Source organism: Dendropsophus ebraccatus, chromosome 13 (genome assembly GCF_027789765.1).
Source record: "Dendropsophus ebraccatus isolate aDenEbr1 chromosome 13, aDenEbr1.pat, whole genome shotgun sequence".
NCBI classification, from domain to species: domain Eukaryota; kingdom Metazoa; phylum Chordata; class Amphibia; order Anura; family Hylidae; genus Dendropsophus; species Dendropsophus ebraccatus.
The window spans coordinates 23,542,049-23,558,670 of NC_091466.1; the positions used below are offsets into that span (position 1 = coordinate 23,542,049).

General features: G+C 42.0%; 1 long non-coding RNA gene across 1 annotated transcript; it reads left to right on the forward strand.

Annotated features, from left to right (window-relative positions):
- The first annotated feature begins 15,741 nt into the window (after positions 1-15,741).
- On the forward strand, positions 15,742-16,422 carry LOC138770874 (uncharacterized). Its single transcript, XR_011359522.1, has 3 exons — positions 15,742-15,824; positions 16,131-16,259; positions 16,357-16,422. It is a non-coding gene; the product is annotated as an uncharacterized lncRNA (long non-coding RNA).
- The last annotated feature ends 200 nt before the right edge of the window (positions 16,423-16,622 follow it).

The window sequence follows — 16,622 nt, forward strand, 5'->3', positions numbered from 1 at the left end:
GTGTCTGTATGAGGAATACATATCTCTGTGGCTAGGCCTCACTATGTCACTGTCATTGGTATGTCCTTAGGATCCTACTACAAACAGGCCAATATCCTCCTGTGTAATAGGGCCAGTGATCAGCCAGCCAACAAGCAACATCCACTGATCAGGCGTTCTGACATCCTGAAAAGTCATCAACCAGCAGCCACTTATCTCCCAGAGAACAGGAGATTTGCCAATGGTTCACTGCCAGAAAGTGCTGCATGAACAATATACTGATCATATATGTGGCCTGGCTGCATGACTGATCCATCCTGTGATTGCTCTGTAAGGCCCCGTTCACACTGAGCAAAAACGGGGGAAATCCTGCCGTGCTCAGAGGTGGTGCACATCGTGGCCTATGTGACATAATGTACAGGCTGATTTTCCCACCAGAGACATTCATGTTCTTTGTTAGGTTGAGGCGGGTGAATCTGTAGTGTCTCAGTAACATGTGACCTTGGTCATGGTACTTTCATTACAAAAATCAGTTTTGGGCCCTATTTTCATTAACCCCTTTCCGCAACATGACGTTCCTTGAACTTCATGCTGTCTCTGCTCATTGCGTCTGGGCTACTATGGTTAGAACGATCAGGCCCCTGCACTGAGGCAGGGGTCTGATCATGTGAATGAGCTGTCAGTGTACTGACAGCTCATTCACTTTATAATACATTACAGCACAGATCATGTGCTGTAATGTATTATATATACACCTGCAAAAGTTACAGTTAACACAAACACACAAATACATAAATAAATAAACAAATAAGTCAAATAAATGTAATTAATTAATTAATTAAATAAATAAATATACACATTCCCCACCCCCCTTTATAAATGATCTCCTATAAATAAAATACATATATTTGGTATCGCCACATCCGTAATTACTCCATCTATTAACCCGTTACATTAATTATCCCGCCCGATTAACACCTTAAAAAATAAAATAAACTAACCAAAATTACATTTTGTTAATCCCGCCCCCTAAAAAAATATAGGAAAAATCTAAATGTCAAATATACCCAAAAGGTGAACCACTAAAAGTGTCGGCTTATGCCGCAAAAAATAAGCCCTCACATAACTTCATTGGCGAAAAAATCAAATTATTGCTGCTCTTATAATATGCAAGACACAAACAGTATATATAGTATAAATGCCATAAACTATAACAAAAGCCATATAAAATGGATATCACTGTAATCGTACCGACCTGACGAATAAAGATAACATGTCATATGTAACGTATAGTAAACGGTAACAAAAAAAATGATGAAGAACAGCTGCTAAATTGTGTTTTTTATTCATACCACCTCATAAAAAAAATTTATAAAAAATTATCAGGGTGTCACATGTCCCCCAAAATGGTACCGATGGAAACGTCAACTTGTCTTACACAAATATTTTGGTACCCCAAGGCCTCTGTGACATGGTATAATAGCTACAAAAAAAACTGAAATAATACAAGGCCCCAAAATTCCCCAGGCCTCTGTCATGTCTGTGGCCTGTGGAGTCAGGTGACGCACTGCGGTCTAATTTCATCTTCATGGAGGACAACACTCCAGCTCATTGAGGTCACATCATTAAGGAACGGCTGGTGGAGACTGGGGGAACTCACATGGAGTGGCCTGCACTTTCTCCACACCTGAATCCCATGGAAATCCTATGGGATCAGCTAAGTCGCCGTGTAGAGGCTCATAACTCTGTACACCAGAACCTCAATGACCCAAGAGACACCCTTAAAAAAAAGTGGGATGCCATGCCTCAACAGACAATAGGGCGAACAGGATGAGACGTTGTAACTGATGCTCTAGGGCACATGACAAGTTATTAAGAAAGTGATATGTTTTCTTGGGGTATACCCAGCACTATTATTGGCTTTTGGTCCAATAAACAGTTTGAGATAAGGAAATCAAAATCGCATAAATGCCCTAAATTTTGTGATATGATATCACGGTAGCGTGATACTCGGGCCTAATCTTCATGTGTGTAGTATGCCTTCATGTAAAATAAAGCCTGACAGTGTCTGACCCAGTGATGGCTTATTTGTTTTGATGGACTAGTAATATTATGTTTCACAACATGCTGTAAAGTGAAATGGTTCTTTAGCTAATGTACTGTAAAATGCAGTCTTAGTGGTGACATCTAGTGGTCAATAGAAACATTTTATTCCTAATCTTTATATTGACTGTTAAAAAAAAAAAAAAAACTAACATGTTCTTAACAAAGAGAATCATGTATAATAATAATAATATTAATAATAATAATAATGATAATAATAATAATTATTATTATTAATATTATTATTATTAAACTGATACAGAACAAGCGTACTGGATACACTGGGTATGTTGTATTTATTTTTATTATTATTATAATGTTATTTTATTAATATTGCTAATCGTGATAGAGTTATAACATAAAACCAATAGGAATCTAATACATATTGATATAATGTAACATTTTGTAGTAGGATAGAGTTATATTATCCCATTGGCACACTAAGGAAATAGCTCATGGAGGTGATGGCAATTGTCACGTGGTTGCCATATCCCAGTGGTGAGGTTAGCATAGGACTATGTGAATAGATTGTGGATTAGACCTAGGAGACTGCCAGTTACCTTGTTAGTAGCACTTTGGGATTCTCACTAGTTGCTTTTACAGTACTTTAATTGCATATTGTGCAACACTAGTCCCCCGCCGCCCCTCCTGACTTCTGGGACCCGGATCACAGATGCTCTGCACATCCTCCCATTAATTAGAATAAAAATAAAAGTAAAATCTGGAGAGACGGGTGACGTGTGACTACTGTTTATCCCTTAGTTAATTCTGGTGTGGGTGTTACAAGCCTTCCCCTAGTGTCTCTCCTACTCCCCAGCTACTCCAAGTGAAAAAATATTTCTTCTCCCTATTATGAAGCCTCCTGGGCTATATAGAAACAAATTGGCTGAGTGCACTGAGTGCAAGCGTGGTGAATTGTGTACTGGCCTCCTGGGCTATGCAAGCAAAGTAGAAATGGTTTATTATATGAAATGAGAGGGCCGGGTTGGCTCATAAACAAGTCAGTTTCAACTCAAATTTAGCTAGAAGACTGCTGAGACTTAGGTAAATGTAATTCATGTACAGAGATGTCGTCACCTTCCACCTAGAGGGAAAGAGAAGTCTAGTTAGTAGAGTTAGCTTACAGGGAAATGTATATGGTGCATCTGTACTGCTGTAATACATACACACTGCTCAAAAATAAGAGAAATAATATTCTAATAAATATAATATACATTTTATTATTTATTATTATTATTATTATTATTATTATTATTATTATTATTATTATTATTATTATTATTCCTTTCCTTGGCATATTAGTTTTTAGAGAATCAAGGAAACAAAAAATACCCCAAAATGCTAAATTAATAAAATAGTCAGTGTACTCACTAAGGGGAAGATTTACCATCATGGTGTATGCCACTGAAGAGGGGCAGATTTGTGGCATATGCCATCTGTATCCCCCACTCCCCTGATGGGTGGGCAGAGGGGAGGGTGTGGCAAGGTAGGGAGGAGGCGTGGCCTCGCCCCGCGCAAGATTTATTCTAATTTATGCCTGCTCTCGGGCGTAAATCATGATACAAATCTACACCTGCTCAGGAGCAAATCATAATACAAAGCTACACCTGCTCAGGAGCAAATCATGATACAAAGCTACACCTGCTCAGGAGCAAATCATGATACAAAGCTACACCTGCTCAGGAGCAAATCATGATACAAAGCTACACCTGCTCAGGAGCAAATCATGATACAAAGCTACACCTGCTCAGGAGCAAATCATAATACAAAGCTACACCTGCTCAGGAGCAAATCATGATACAAATCTACACCTGCTCAGGAGCAAATCATGATACAAATCTACACCTGCTCAGGAGCAAATCATAATACAAAGCTACACCTGCTCAGGAGCAAATCATAATACAAAGCTACACCTGCTCAGGAGCAAATCATGATACAAAGCTACACCTGCTCAGGAGCAGGTGTAAATTTGTTTTTCAGTGCCTACGCCAGTCTTGATAAATGTCCCCCTAACAGTTTCTCACCATTCTCCTAACACCACATCTGATAACCATTCACAGGTGTATGCAGAGACCTATCGTCCAAAGTGACCTCACTACCGCAGAGTATCACTGACCCACCGACTCACTTCCTGAGTTGACCCTATAGAGAATACGAGATCACACGGGAGTGTAAACAGGGATGTGCAGCAGGGCCCAAAAAGAAGCAGTTAGGGAATGGTGGGAAAGGAAGGGTATTGGAAAGTTATTTATTACTTTAGCTTTTTGGCAGAAGAAAATTCTTCATTGTTCCCTCACTATTCACTTGCTATTCTTTCCCAGTGCGGAGCCCCAGTTCTTAAATGGTTGAAAACAAACTCTATTAACACAACTGCAGAGCTGCTGTCCTGTAACTCTTGGCCAGGGGCAATTCTGCCATGAGGCCACTTCAGTTGTGGGCTGAGGCAGCGCCCCCTACTGTTGGAAAGAAGACGTCAGAACCAACAGCAGCACCCAACAAATCAGGGTCCACCTGACTACTGGGTGTTGCGCCTAGCTCTTTAACAGTGAGCGCTCATGAGGAGCACTAACAGTAAATAATGCCTCCCAGCCCCTCCCTCCCTATCCAGTAACCTCAGCCATTTTAAACCTTTAAACTCCCCATTATTTTGTGGCAGACGTGCCGCGCGCAGGCTGACTTCCCAGAAGCACACTGTAGAGATCAGCATGGGGGGATGCTACATGGGGGTTCCTATTCTATATTGCAGTGATTTTCAACCTTTTTTGAGCCGCGGCACACTTTTTATACTTAAAAAATCCTGGGGCACACCACCAACCAAAATGGCACAAAATGACACTAAAACAGTTCATATTATACATATAGTTAACCCCTTAGCGACCCATGACGTATCTGATACGTCATGGTGCCGCTCGGGGTGTTCAGAGAGTGGTCCCGCCGGGACCCCGCTCTGAACGGCGCTGATCCCGGCTGACACGTGCAGCCGGGCAGTGCCTTTATTAGCCGGCGCGGGTCCCGTTGCCGCGCCGGCTAATTAAGCTCTTTGCTCTCCGTGTCCCTGGTGTCTAGTGGGACGGATCTCATCGCGGGGGGGAGATCTGTTCTTCTGCCCGTGCCGGGCCTCAGCGTCGGAATGACGCTGATCCCGGCTCGGCAATAGAATGCTATGGCCTGCAGCAGGCCATAGCAATCTATGACCGATCTGATCGATCTTTGCTGTGTATATACACAGCATTGATCTCTATGAGAGATCAGTGCTATGTATATACAAGCCCCCCAGGGGGACTTCTAGTTAAAGTTAAAAAAAAGTAAAAAAGTGTTTTTATTAATAAAAAATCCCCTCCCCTAATAAAAGTCCAAATCACCCCCCTTTTTCCATTTTATAAATATAAATAAATAAATAAATAAACATATTTAGTATCGCCGCGCGCGTAATCGGCCGAACTATTAATTAATCACATTCCTGATCTCGCACGGTAAACGGCGTCAGCGCAAAAAAATTCCAAAGTGCAAAATTGCGCATTTTTGGTCGCATCAAATCCAGAAAAAATGTAATAAAAAACGATCAAAAAGTCGTATATGCGCAATCAAGGTACCGATAGAAAGAAAGCATCATGGCGCAAAAAATGACATCTGACACAGCCCCATAGACCAAAGGATAAAAGCGCTATAAGCCTGGGAATGGAGCCATTTTAAGGAACGTATATTTGTTAACAATGGTTTGAATTTTTTACAGGCCATCAGATACAATATAAGTTATACATGTTATATATCATAGTAATCGTAACGACTTGAGGAACATATATAACAAGTCAGTTTTACCATAGGACGAACGGCGTAAATGCAAAACTCCACGAAATCAAAACAAATTAGTTTTTTTTTTTCAATTTGACAGCGCAAATGATTTTTTTCCGGTTTCGCAGCATATGTTATGGAAAAATAATGCCTGTCATTGCAAAGTACAATTGGTTTCACAAAAAATAAGCGCTCATATATGTCTCTAGGTGAAAAAATGCAAGCGCTGTTGACTTTTAAACTTAAAATGGAATAAGCAAAAGCGCAAAAACGAAAATTGACTTTGACCTTAAGGGGTTAATAATATAGATTCTAAATGTATTTATACTCACTCAGTGTTTTCTTCTCCCCCCATGCTTCTCTCCACCATACTTCTCCCCCCTACTTCTCTCTTGTGCTTCTCCCCCCCATGCTTCTCTCCTGTGCTTCTCTCCACCATACTTCTCCCCCCTACTTCTCTCTTGTGCTTCTCTCCCCCATGCTTCTCTCCTGTGCTTCTCTCCACCATACTTCTCCCCCCTACTTCTCTCTTGTGCTTCTCTCCCCCATGCTTCTCTCCTGTGCTTCTCTCCACCATACTTCTCCCCCCTACTTCTCTCTTGTGCTTCTCTCCCATGCTTCTCTCCACCATACTTCTCCCCCCTGCTTCTCTCCTGTGCTTCTCTCCACCATACTTCTCCCCCCTGCTTCTCTCCTGTGCATCTCTCCACCATACTTCTCCCCCCTGCTTCTCTCCACCATACTTCCCCCCTGCTTCTCTCCTGTGCTTCTCTCCACCATACTTCTCCCCCCTGCTTCTCTCCACCATACTTCTCCCCCCTGCTTCTCTCCTGTGCTTCTCTCCGCTGTTTCTTTCCCCCCAATCCTCATGTTTCTCTCCCCCCTGCTTCTCTCCCCTGTTTCTCCCCCATCCCCAGATTTCTCTCCCCCCATTGTTTTCTCCTGTTTCACAGGGGCACCATAGTTTGGGAAACTTTCCCCGTGGCACACCCGACCATGTGTCGCGGCACACTAGTGTGCCACGGCACACTGGTTGAAAATCACTGCTATATTGGATGGTTTAAACCAATTGTGAGATGGATCCAGACATCATACTTTATAAATTTTTGTTAAAAAATGAATAAATAAATAAATAAAAATTCTGAAACTTAAAACAGTTTTCCAGGTTTTAAGCATTGATGGCCTATGCACAGGATAAGCCTGCAATGTCTGATAGTTGGGTGTTCATAGACAGCACTTGATTAAATCAGCTGTTTGTGGAAGCCAGTGCACCAGTACTCATACACAGGCCAGACATCTGTGTAGTGGTGGACCAGGCTTCATTCAAGTCAATAGGAGTATTCCGAAACACCACATGGTACCTTAAAGTGACACTGTCCTCCCCTTTTTGCATTCTGACTTCTCTACACAGGTGTAAAAGGTAAATTTAGCAGCTTTCACACAGCAACTGCACCACTTAGCCCTGCCCACAGCGCCCCTCCGTGACGTCATCGGCACATAGGCCCCCTCGACACATATTGGTATGGGCCGACCTAGAGGGTGTGGGGCCTTAACCTTTAGACCAGCCTGTTTCAATGGTTGGCGAGGGGTGGGCCTTTGTGCCAATTACGTCACAGAGGGAGGGGTCTGCGGTGACAATATGGGCGGGGCTAAGTGGTGCAGTTGTCATTAAGCCCCACCCACTTAGCACAATGTGCAGATGATAAAAGATGACTTTTTACCTAAACAACCACCATGACCTATGATGTAAAATAAGGTATGAAAACTGCTAAATTTACCCTTAACATCTATGAAGAGAAGTCAGAATGCAAAAAGGGGGTGACAGTGTCACTTTAAGGCAGATGTGGCGGGCTCCTTAGGTGTCCTTAAAATCCTTGACTAAGCATAAGATGTATATAGGATTGGTAAATGCGAGACCCTATTCCTGCAAGTGGGGGGGAGGGGTTGTTTTCGTTTTTTTTGTTATCATTCTCAACATTTACTGTGGATCTTAATCTGCTTTGGAATCTTCTAGCAATTGTGATGTCATTGTATTTTGTTATACAAATACTATCTCACTGATGATTATATGATCTGCTAGCATGTTATATGGAAAGGAGTAGAGCTACTGGAACCTTTCACTACATTGCACAATAGAAATGCATGGTTTTTGGCACTGATTGCTATGTATGGGGCCGATGCAGTGCCTCCCCCAACAGCTGATCACAGAGGACAGAGGTCCTTACCCCAATGACAGCACATTTAACATGCCTATCCTGTGGACAAGCCATCAGTCTTATGAATGAAGGAATACACTTAGTGATTTTTAGGGGGCCTACACAGGAGGCCATCTACTATATAGGGGATGCACAGAGGGTGCCATCTACTATATAGAGAATGCATAGAGAGCACACTGAACTTGTCAGTGCGGACAGCAGAATCCGCCCAACCATAGAATGGTGTCTATGGAGCCCAGGGGAAAGAACGCACATTCTGCACAGAGTTTTCCTCAAGAATTACTCTGTGTGCATAAACTCTTAGAAACCCCCAGTTGGAAGGCCAACCCCATTACATAGTTAACAAGGTTGAAAGAAGACAAGTGTCAAGTTCAACCTATAATCCTACTGTGTTAATCCAAAGAAAGGCGGATTCCAATCATGGGGAGAAAAATGGTTACACGCCTTGGAGAAAAAAGATTACTTAACATAACATTGAGAAGGTATGTTTCCTAGTAGGTAGGCGGGTCATACAAGTAGGGAGGTAATTTACCCCATTAGGCATGAACTCCCAGTACGTTGACAATTTCTGACCAATAGGTAGGTGATTGCTCAAAGTAGGTAGGTAATTTTTTTCTATAAGGTAGATGCCCACAGATGTTTGGTTATTTCTTCCCATTAGGTAGACGCCCCCAGCAGATAGGTGATGTCTCCTCCTTAGGTAAGGGCCCTATTACGATTATTGTGCGTAAAATTGTTATATTGTTCAAATCTAAACAGTAATTGTCCTGTGTAATTGCAGGCAACGACTGAAAAATCATTTGTGTGTCATTGATCGTTGATTTAGATCTGACCCTAAAATCATTGTTAATTGTTCGCTGTGATTCCACATTCATTTTCTGTAATTCTGCATTCGTTCACTAATCGTTCAGTATGATTCCACATCGTTCCATCTTTTGCTGGGATCAGATGGAGTAAACGATCATAGTAACAATCACTGTAAAGATTGTAACTAGCGACTTTCATTCTGTGCAATATGGTAAACAATTTCATGTTAATGATAAACAATCTTGTTAAAAATCACTCTATCTAATAGGACCCTAAGCCCCCAATGGGTCTTAAAATCTGAATTGCGTGTGTCAAGCATTCACACATGGGCTTATCAGTATGTGTGAGGAAACCAGGGTGTTGTGGAAAGCAATGCAAAAAAAATCTTTATTTTACCACATTATCATATACACTACTTACAAAAAGTTAGCAATATTTGGCTTGTCTGTAAAATTTGAGGATGAACCTAAAATGCACTCTAACCTTCTCTAAAATTTTGAATGAACATGTTCAATGTTTCAGTACTTTTTGAGCCTGTTAGGTGGTGCTTGGTGGTCGTCGTACAGTGTTAGTAGGTGTGTCTAGTCAATACAGAACTGCCCTTCACTTTGTGACTGGTACAGTGACAGGCCCATACTACCTGAATAACATCAATAATCCAGTCATTGTGCCTCTGCATGAACAACACAGGAATAATTTCATCTTCATGAAGGACAATGCTCCAGCTCATCGAGATCACATCATTAGGGAATGGCTGCTGGAGACTGGGGGACCTCAAATGGAGCCTACACTTTCTCCACACCCATTAAAAACTTATAGGAATAGCTGGGTTGCCGTGTAGCAGTTTATAACTCTGTAGCCCCAAAACCTCAATGACCTGAGGGCCGCCCTTCAAGAAGTCATTGTCAATCCGTAATTGCTCAAGGACACATGACAAGTTATTGAGACATTGATATATTGTGTTGGGGTATACCCGCCACTGTTGTTGGCTTCTGTTAAAATAGTTTGAAATGAGGTAATCACCATTGCTGCTTCTACTTTAACCCATTCATGACCAAAGGTCATTGATACATGGATGTCCAGGTCACAATGAAGCAGCGCTCTCCTCCTCGACTTTTAAAAGCCATATTGCTTTTATTTTTCCACTTACGCCCTGAACGCGGTTCAGCGATTTTGCTATTATGAGGTCTTCTAAGGAAGATACTAAATCAAATCTATCTATCTATCTATCTATCTATCTATCTATCTATCTATCTATCTATCTATCATCTATCTATTCTATATAGGTCTTTTTAATATCTGACAAAATCACTAGGAGGATGCTAGCCATTAAAGTTGTGAACAAAGGACGTTCAGCAGAAACATCAGAAAAAGTCAAGCTGGAAAGTGAGATCCTTCAGCTGATGCCTGGAAGTTAATACTGATGAAGAGCTGCATGAATTTAGAAACCAAGAAACAACCATGAATGTTCTCACTAAGTTATATAAAAATATGTACAATGAATATGAATGTGTCCTCTGTTTCCTTCCTCTTACAGGAGCACTGCCATGGACTATACCTATGGAGGAGACCTGAAGAAACACCTTGCAAAAATATGGCGCTCTACCACTCACCAGTGCAAAGTGAGACCAATGGTTTTATAGTTCTTCTATAAGGAATTGGTGATCTGCGGCCCTCCATCTGTTAAAAAAAACTACAATTCCTATTATACAAGGACCACCAAATGGTAGTTCTGAGGGTCCCCATATCTGTTCTGCACTGATACCACTAGTTTACTCAGTACCTACAAGATGTATGGTAAGACTTATTATTCTTTACTTCTTCTCCTACAGCTTCTATGCAGCAGAAATCACATCAGGCCTCCAGTTCTTGCACACAGAGGGCTTTATCCATCGATAAATAGATTTCTCTACTTCCAGTCATATGTAGAGAACAACTGAGTTTACAATAGTCTAGAATATTTTATATGTTGTACTGTATATCTTATATACTCTGGATACTAATACATGAGTAGACAAGACGTTAACTGAAGTATTTCCTATTTCACAGAGATATAAAACCAGGAAACTTTCTCATTGACGGCACCGGTTATCTTAAAATTGCATAATTTTGGATTGGCTGTCAACCACATGTATGGATTATCCGGACATGCAGGGACCAAGAACTACATGGCATCAGAGGTGAGTATACGTAGGGAGGTGTGTACATATATATCCCCTATCAGTGCACACACACACACACACACACACACCACCAGCAGAGATGACAGGAGCGTATAATAAGCGCTACTGTCATCACATCTGACTACTCACCTATTCCCCTGTGCCAGATGGCTTACACACGCTCACCGAACATGGCCTGGACTATGCTGCTGCGAGAAGGCGGCAGCGTAGTCCATGGCACTTTTGGTGGACATGTAAGTCGGCCGGCACCAGTGGAGTAGGTGAGTAGTCAGATGTGATGACAGGAGCGCACATTATACGCTCCTGTCATCTCTACTGCCGGGCAGTGGGGGATCCGTGCCGAGATCCGCAATAGGACGTCCTATTTTTTTGAAGTGGGGGTTGTGGAATGGATTGTGTGAATGGCTGCATTCACTTTAATGGTTCCTAAATGTGTCCATTGTCACGGACCTGCAACCACGGACAATATTACAGGACGTGTGAATGCAGCCTTACTGATCGATTTTGCTATTATGGGGTCCTCTAAGGAAGTCAAATAAAAGGCAGAAGAGGAGGAGAGATGGGTCAGAATAACCAGGACCCAGTAACAAAAGACCATGTCCTGAAGAGGATCACGGAGAGATACAGAAAAATATAGATGGGTCAAAGACATCAGGACCCAAAAAGGAGACACCACATCCTGAGGAGAAACATGGTAAAAAAAACAAAGAAAAAAAATATGTATATTAGAAATTAAAAAGAAATGGATGAAGATTGCTCTCGTGAGTCTGTGAAAAGGCCAAAAAATAACAACTCACAAAGCAACCAGGAAGATTCACCATTCATCGAACGGTTTAAGGTTAAGAAGCTGATTGGAAGGGGAAGCTTTTGATTTGTGAGTTATAATATATATATATATATATATATATATATGTTGTTTATATCACCAAACCCGTCACATGTATCCCTTTATCATCAGTGCCCCTGACACCCATCATTTCTCTATCCTATATCCTATGTCTTTCTAGCATCTGACAAAATCACCAAGAAAATGCTAGCCATTAACGTTGTGAACGAAGAATTTTCAGCAGAAACATAAGAAAAAGTGAAGCTGGAAAGTGAGATCCTTCAGGTGACGCTTGGCAGTCCGTTCCTGATGAAGAGCTGCATGAATCTGAAAACCAAGGTACAACCGTGAATGTTCTCACTAAGTTTTCAGGATATATAAAAATATATACAATGAATATGAATGTGTCCTCTGCTTCCTTCCTCGTACAGGAGCCCTGCCATGGACTATACCTATGGAGGAGACCTGAAGAAACACCTTGAAAACAATGGCGCTCTACCACTCACCAGTGCAAAGTGAGACCAATAGTTTTATAGCTGTTCTATAAGGAATGGGAAACCTGTGGCCTTCCGGCTGTTGCAAAACTACAATTCCCATTATACCAGGGCAGCCAAATGGTAGTTCTTAGGGCCCCCATGTCTGTTCTGCACTGATACCACTCAATACCTACAAGATGTATGGTAAGACTTATTATTCTTTACTTCTTCTCCTACAGATTCTATGCGGCAGAAATCACATCAGACCTTCAGTTCTTGCACACAGGGGGCTTCATCCATCGATAGATAGATTTCTCTTCTTCCAGTGATATGTAGAGAACAATTGAGTTTACAATAGTCTAGAATATTTTATATGTTATACAGTATATCTTATATACTCTGGATACTAATACATGAGTAAACAAGACGTTAACTGAAGTATTTGTTATTTTACAAAGACATGAAACCAGAGAACATTCTCATTTACGGCACCGGTCATCAAAAGATTGCTGATTTTGGATTGGCTGTCAATAAAATGGATAGAGTATCCTATGCAGGAACCCAGAACTACATAGCACCGGAGGTGAGTATATGAAGGGAGGTGTGTATATATATATATATATATATATATATATATATATATATGCCATAGTCTTCTATTTCGGTTCTTATATCTTAACAGACTTGTTGGTCATTGCATATAATGAAGTTTACCTTTCTCCTTCTCATTAAAGGGGAGACATATAATGGCAGCCATGGACTGGCGCTGCGACTGCAAACTATCAGAGTTACCTGAATATAATCTGGAAACTGATACAGAAAACATCATTGAGAAGGTGAGTAAGAGCAGATGACTGGTTCTTGGCACTATGTACAGGGATGTTATACAAAGTGACAGTGTTGTTTTTTGTATGGGAGGTAAAGCCTCTGGGTAGGGGGCCAGTAGATCTCGAGCTTATTTTTGAATGAAGAGGGTATGAAAGTCATAGAATAAGTAACCGGTTGTTGCTACAATCACTATGTGATATAACAAAGGACTGTGTCATTGATGAGGGACAAAAGGGTATAAAATGAAAGAAACCAGAGTTCGAAGAAGAAAACCCTTACAAACATGAGAACATACAAACTCCATATAGATGTTGCCCTACCTGGATCATAGCCCAGAGCTGCACAGTGTAATGAAATAATCATGTAAAAGAAAGAGGTATGAAGATTGCTCCCATGGTAAGGGGAAAAGGCCGAAAAATATAACAACTTCCAAAGCGACCAGGAAGATTCACCAGTCATCGAACGGTTTAAGGTTAAAAAGCTGATTGGAAGGGAAAGGTTGGATTAGTAAATTATATTATATATATGTGGTTTATATCACGAACCCATCACATGTATTGCTTTATCATCGGTGCCCCTAAAACCCATCATCTCTTCATACTATGTAGGTCTTTCTAGCGCCTGAGAAAATCACCAAGAAGATGCTAGCCGTTAAAGTTGTGAACGTTCAGCAGAAAAAAGTGAAGCTGGAAGGTGAGATCCTTCAGGTGACGCTTGGAAGTCTGTTCCTGATGAAGAGCTGCATAAATTTAAAAACCAAGGTACAACCATGAATGTTCTCAGTTCTTAGGATATAAGAAAATATATACAATGAATATGAATGTGTCTTCTGCTTCCTTCCTCCTGCAGGAGCACTGTCATGGACTATAACTATGGAGGAGACCTGAAGAAACACCTTGAAAAACATGGCGCTCTATCAGTCACCAATGCAAAGTGACACCAATGGTTTTATAGTTGCTCTATAAGGAATGGGAAACCTGCGGCCTTCCAGCTGTTACAAACTTAGGCGGATTATCTGGGCAACCGCCCGGGGCCCGAGCTCCATGGGGGCCCAGCCAGGTTGCCCTCATTATAATGCCGTCCGGGATCAGCAGCTCTAGGGCAGAACAGTAGCAATAATAGACAGCTAGGATAGCCATTATCAGACTGAAGAGGCATGTGACTATCACATTACCAGGCCTCAATCAATGAAATGCAGGCTGATCATGTGATCATCAGCAACCGGTGGCCTCCTGGGTTCAAGCTGTCCCTGAGGAGAAGAATGGCAGCTCCAACATCACATCCACGGGGGAGGGGTCAGTGAAAGAATCTAGGCCTTTATCCCCCTCCCCCCTGTGTACTATTTATTTATTTTTAGTAGAAGCCGTCTTCACTCACTCTGTGTTTGTGAAGACGCTTCTCTCCCTGCAGCCGCAGTGCCCGGCTCCCTTTAGTGTGAGCTGCCGCTCATTGCACTGCAGAGGATAGAGGGAAGCTAGCAGGGAGATCAGACTGTCACCCTTACATGCCGGCAGCCTGGCCCAGAAAGATAGGAGTTAATTGACCCCTTCATTGCTGGGTTGTCTGCATCTGAAGCTCCCATTCTGATCTCCTGGGCAGGGACTCCTATCCAATGAGTTTACAATACTCTATTTTAAATGTTATACTGTATATGCCATATTCTGTGGATACTAATACATGAGTAGATAAGACGTTAACTGAAGTATTTCTTATTTCGCATAGACATAAAACCTGAAAACATTCTCAATGACGGCACCGGTCATATTAAAATTGTTGATTTTGGATTGGACGTCAATAAAATGGATGGAGTATCCAGACATGCAGGAACCAAGAACTACATAGCACCAGAGGTGAGTATATGAAGGGAGGTGCGTGTGTGCATATATATATAGTCAGGATCAGCGGACGTCAGCCCACTGTGTCACGTGTCCATCTATCCCTAAGGGCGTTGTCTAAGCGTATCCTCTGTTCTTCACAAGATACTCCTGATGGTGGAGATAGACTTTCCCAGAGGATATGCCAGGTCGTTACCTCTTGAGATAGACAAAGCATGTGACAGTTGGTAAAGGCAGACCAGATGGCATAGGTGGAACCACTCACATTGCCAAACTGACAGTACAAATATGCAGACTCAGGACACACCAGATGAAAGTAGCGGATGTAGGTGAGATACTGGGGACGAAGACACAGGTGCAGGTCACAAGGTGCAGTTCACACAAAGCTGGTAACTTGATGCAGGAATGGTAGTAGGCGCAAACACAGGTTGGGTCAGGTTCAGACTCTGGACAGGAAAACGCAGGTATACTGGAAGCAACTGGGAGTACAGGATCGGACAGCAGGAACACTAGGAAATGACACCACAGCAGGAACACAGGAACCAACTTAGCTGAGGTCCAGAGCGGAGACAGAGGGGGGAAGCGACCTAGGGGTGGGGCTAGGAGATGAGAGGGAAGGAGTGAGGAGGAGACAGAGGGGGAATTTGAACAATGTGCAAACTGATGTCAGTGGGTCCTTCCTCTCTTTAATGGCCAGATCTGTACTGCAGAGAGGACACAGGTTGGGGATCAGAGTTACCTGAATATTATCTGGAAACTGATACAGATGCATCATTGAGGTGAGTAGGGGCAGATGATTGATTCTTGGCACTATGTACAGCTGTAGTAAAGGCTCAATGTCCTGAGATCACGGACCTGTAGATCTCAAGTACAGTTTTGTATGAAGAAAGTATGGAAGTCATAGGTAGAAGAATAGGTAACTGGTTGTTGCTACAATCACTATGTGATATAACAAAGGACTGTGTCACTGATGAAGGACTAGGGGGTATAAAATGAGTCATTACTGTATACTGGGCATCACATGTATACCCATAGGCACTGTGTTTTATCAAGGTTTTCATTCTGGTATTTGTTCTCCTTTACAGTCACTGTGTGAAGACCCAAGCAGACGTCTGGGTGTAAATGGGTGCATAAAGGAACGCACCCTCTTCCGTTTCATCACTTGGGAAGATCTGGAAGCACTTAAAATACCACCTCCATTTATTCCAAACATAGTAAGTTCATACAAGTTACCAACCAAGATTCAAAAGTTACAAAATGTAAAATTGATAAGCTGGACCCAATCTCATATATGATATTTTTTACCTACAGCAAATAAAGAAGAAGTCTATGTCCGTGATCACCTGGGACTAACCATGCCAGCAGCCAATAGCAGCCCAGGTTCAGCCCACTGGGAACCATTAACCATCTGTAAGACCTGGCTGGTTTATACTCACAACCCACCACTCCTGCTATAAGTGACGTCTACTCCATGCAAGACACTATCCACAATGTCCCGATCTTGCCTGTTTATAAGGAACATCTGCAAGAATTAGTGGACATATTACCGGACTTGTCTGAAAACCTTTCTAGGACCC